Below are 5,072 nucleotides of genomic sequence, written 5' to 3' on the forward strand. Positions count from 1 at the left end.
GGCCCTTTTACCTCCCACCCACTTTCATGAAATATGAAGGCTTTCATCACTTCTGAAAATTAACTTACATGTGACTAATCAAATACCTGATTGTGTGAATTGCTATATCAATACATAGCATTAGTGGGCAGGTATACTACACAATGGCAGTTCCCTTAAGAGGGAAAGCTCTCTTGTTAGTCTCCTGAAGCAGCTTCCTTTCTGGTTTAAAGAAGCCAAGAAAGCTAGTGTAAATATGCACTAGCAGAATATTAGTGTAATAAGGCACTAGGAATTTCCCAGGAAGCAGAGGAGGACTAGATAACTTTGTCATGCATGCTAGGAATATTATTGGACTTTGATGCAGTGGCAGATACAGGTTGTGCTACTATAAAAAAGATTTGCTGTCTAATGTCAGTGCTATATTTTACAAAGGAAAAGTAGCTTTGGTGTCTTCCTACTATGCAGTAATGTAATATTTTTAATTTGGAATGAGGTATGTTTTGAAGATAGCAGATACCAATTTGCCCGGAGGCTTTATTAAGGGCAACAAGCTAGACACATACAATTTCCTGAAGGCAGAATAGAACACAGAGGATGCCTTATACCAGGTGAGACTATTAGTTCATGTAGCACAGTTTTGTGAACTCTGACTAGTACAGTAGTTGCACTTTCGGGTCTCAGGCAGAGGTCTACCATGTCACTTTCTATCTGATCCTTTTTACCTGGAGTTGGCAGTGGACGCTTTATCACAACTATGCTCCTCTCCAAAATGATGGTCCTTTTTAATTTAGGTGGTGCCAGAGACCAAGATCAGAGTTGAATCAAGAGTAAGAATTAGTGAATTATTTCCATAACTTGTATAGCACAGTAGTATACAAATGACAATGAAAGACTGGAGAGAATCTTATAGAGTGAGGTGGACAACTTGCAGCCTAATGGCTCATAATTTCATTAAAGGGAGAAAAAATGGGAGAGGGATGGCAGCAGGGCTGGTTCTAAAGGGCGGCCAGGTGGGGCACTGGTCTGAGGGCCCCTGGAGCTACAGGGTAACGGGGGCCCTCAGCGGCCCCTCCAATCCCCTTCCGTGATCTGCGGCGATCCGCACCCCCCCACTTACCTGTCTCCTGCCTTTTAGTATTGCCCTTAATGAAGATGGCAGCCGTGGTTTCTATAAAGTACTGAAGCCCCTGCCGCCATCTTAGTTGATGGCAGAGATGCACGCGTGTAGCACGCACGCATGCCATCAACAAAGATGGAGGCGGAGGCTTCATCCCCTTAGGGAAACTGCGGCTGCCATCTTGGTTAATGGCAATAGTAAAAGACAGGAGAAAGGTAGGTGGGGGTGTGGGGGGCGTGAATGCACGAGCGTGAACGTGCACACACGCCGGGGCCCAGGGCAAGCTGATGCCCAAGGGCCCTGGCATGTCTGGAGCCTGCCCTGGATGGCAGAAATAAAAGGGCTGTCAAAGAAAAGAGATGCCCCATCCACCACTGGCATGTGCCTTCCAACAAGGGAATGTGCTCCTTGACAGAAAAAGTGGTCCATTGCAGAGATTCTGGTTGTGTGAGTATTACATATTGCTGACTTATGTGACAAGTTTCCTTAGGGGGTAGAGATGCACCAAAGGGATCTATGCCTCTGCAAGAACAGTTTAGGGCAGGGAGATAGAATTGGGACTTCTCAGTCCAATCTTCCTGAGAAGGAATATGTAACATCTGAGAAGTCAAAGTAATCGTGGCTCCGTTTATCTGTGATTTTTTGGGTTCTTTACCAATAATTTCTCAGTGGTCTCTAATGTTTGTATGGGAAGGCACTCAAATCCATATAAAGCTGAGAAATAAGTTAAAGATAATAACCATTGCCTTTGTTATCATTAAGGCTAGCATGGCCCCTTGAAAGGAGACTATCAATATTGACTTTTCAATATTATTGCTGTGCACATGAACACCCACCCACAGGAGCAGATATTAAATTTTAACAGATACTTTTGCATAGTGATGAGGATATAAGGGATATGAATACAAGATTGTGACCTCTGTGAGAGAGAAAAACCTAGGGCAGCAAAATAGTATGAGTTGCATTCAACTAATTCCTGCTCAGAACAGACCTGTGAAAACTAATGAACCTAAGATAGTCATGCCTATTAACTTCAGTGGGTCTACTCTAAGTAGGACTTAGTTGAACACCACCCTATACTATTAAGACTGCAATCTTATAAATTTTCAACTGCAATATATCCCATAGAACTCAACAGGACTTCTGCGTAGATATGCAGTGTTGTGCTGTAAGAGCTTGGAAATGTTACTTTTTTGAACTACAACTCCCATCAGCCCCAGCTGGCATGGCCACTGGATTGGGCTGATGGGAGTTGTAGTTCAAAAAAGTAACTTTTCCAAGCTCTGCGCAATCAGAAGAAAGTCCTATTTAAATTACAACCTGCATTTTTTTTAAAAAATATATACTTTTTATTGAGTATTTTCCCTTTTCTTTTTGTTGTTGCAAATACAGGAAGAACATCAACTAATGATACAAGAAGAGGGGTAATGGGAAGAGTTTTTGGATTGTTAGTTACAAATGTATAGATAAATTGGATACTTGTCCCTGGTTTGAAGTGGATATAAGTACGTGTCAACATGTTACTTTATTTTATCATGTGTGTCTAGATAAGCTGACCAAATTTTCAAATAATTATCTATATATCTGCCTTTTCACTTCAATACATCAATCAAAACAAGATTTTCCAATCTAGTCTGTGAGCTCTCCAGTAAGATCCTGGAGCAAACTAACTTTTGCAGCATTAGTCGTAATTCTCAACCTGCAGTCTAGGGTCTGTTTAAATACCTGCTAATGCCACTTTCCAGTAGTGTTACATTAAATTGAATGTATGTTTGGTGTAATACATTTTTTGCAGCCATTTACAGAGGGAAATGGTAGATCTGGGCAAAGCAGGTAAGGTCTTTCAGTATAGCAGATGGCTCGGAAGAAGCCAATGCTGTAGTTGCAGTTACTGCAATTTTGTAGCAGATGCAAAGATGTACTGAGTCTGCAGTGCAAAGAACAGAAGAAAACAATTACTATCTCCAATTAGCTGATGAAGTATAAACATTTTGCATCTCACCCAGTTATGCCAGAGAAATGATTTGCCAACGATTCTGAAAACTGATTAATAGGGTGAGATTTGTGTGGCACAGGGATCAAACCAAAACAGCCTATCCAAGAGATGCCACATCTCCCTTGCCGCTTTAATGGTTAGGAGGAGGTCCAAGGGCATGTTCAAATGTATGGAACCCAGCACTCTCCAAACCATGAGTGGGACAAAGTGTTGAGATTTTAAGTGTGCCCGGGATGGGTAAAAGAAAGGCAGGGGAATTGCCACAGCAAAAAATGAGAGGTTAATAGTGTTTTTCATGTATCTTTAGGTGCCAGGGAGAAAGGAACTGTAAAATTGGTACTAATGTAATGCTAGCCCATTTCAGGTTAATCATACAATATCCTGTCAGCACAGGTGTGAGTTGGGAATAAGCAAGTTTGCTGAAGGGAGGATTGTTGCATGCTGCGTTGCTTTCCCTGATGGATCAAGGGAATTTTTCTTTACTGGCAGACCCCCCCCCTTACAGGCAGACCCCCACCTCCCCAAAATTACAATAGGCTGCCACCAGTCAGAATGAACCTCCTGCCACTCCCTAATCTGGAGAGTTTTTTCGCTTTATTGTCCAGGACACCTTCCTTCAACCCTCCTCTAGGAAAAAATACAAAAAAAAAGCTTTGGATTTACATTCCCCAAACTAATGGACACAGATTTTAACAAAGCCTTGTGAAATATCTTTACAGCAGACGGTATATTTTAACACCCATGTGGTCTAAAATGTGGGGAAGGGTTAAATGGGAAATTCTTTTTTATACTAATAATGCTAAATGTCCAAATATAAAAGCAGCTTATTTGGCAAATGGGAGAAAAAGAGGGAAAAGGGAATGCAACAACCACACAGATTTGCAAATAAAGTTAATAAAGCCAATCTTAACTTTGCAGAGACTTCAGTTTCAGAACAATGCAGAACTCATCGCTGAATAAAGGTTCTGAGAGACAGCATCTTTGGATTCCTGATTAGATGTTCTCAGGCTGACAAGACTAAGGATGTCAAGTCAGAAGCATCTCAAACCCTGAGATTTCAGGAGTGGACCTTAGTGACATCACAGAGGTGGCCCTTAGTGATGTCACAGGGGCAGGCCCTAGTGAGATTATTAGGCATGATACATTAACCACAACAACCAGCGTTGCTTGGAGCATACAGTTCAAACAAAAACATTTGTCTGATTGGAAATTCAGAAAGAAATCATAGCTAAAAGATGGAGCCTGTGTACAGAACATTTAACCTAGCCAACTTGCTTCTGGCAAAAAGGGTTTAAGTGCCCTCAGGCCAGGCCAGTCACCAGAACGCCATTGTAGGAAGAAAACAGCCTAGTGTTGTGGAGATGTTAGATGGGAGCCCTCAGGAGTAAAAATGGATGCCCCTGAAGATTGCAATTCTAAACACACTAAGCCCCATAGAACTCAACAGGACTTACTTCATAGTAGATCTAACCACTACACCACACTGGCTCTCGTCTTGGAGCATACTACTCAAACAAAAATAATCTCGGATTGGAAATTAAGATAGAAATCTTAGCTAAATGAGGGGGTTCCCAGGTCCAGTTGAAATGATGAGATAATTCCTTCTTACCTGCTTAAGGAGCCTGGGTAGGGAACACTTGATCTAGCTTACTTGCTTCTGGCAAGAAGGGTTTAAGTGCCCTCAGGCCAGGCCAGTTACCAGAAAGCCATTGTAGCAAAAAAAGGAGCTACAATTCTAAAAAACATGGCTACAATTCTAAACACGCTTACCAAGGGACTACGCCCCATAGAACTCAACAGGACTTATTTCTGAGTAGATATTGTTAGGATTGTGCTGTTGGTAAGGCTTGACTAGGGATCCTCTGTAAAGATATCCATATCCAAGCAGGGTTGGTAATCCCCTGCCTGGAATGCCCTGCCTTTACCTTTTAACATGGCTGATTCAAACTTCTTTACAGATTTGACCCTTCACTTCAG

The sequence above is a fragment of the Rhineura floridana genome, chromosome 2 (assembly GCF_030035675.1).
Source record: "Rhineura floridana isolate rRhiFlo1 chromosome 2, rRhiFlo1.hap2, whole genome shotgun sequence".
Taxonomy (NCBI): Eukaryota; Metazoa; Chordata; class Lepidosauria; order Squamata; family Rhineuridae; genus Rhineura; species Rhineura floridana.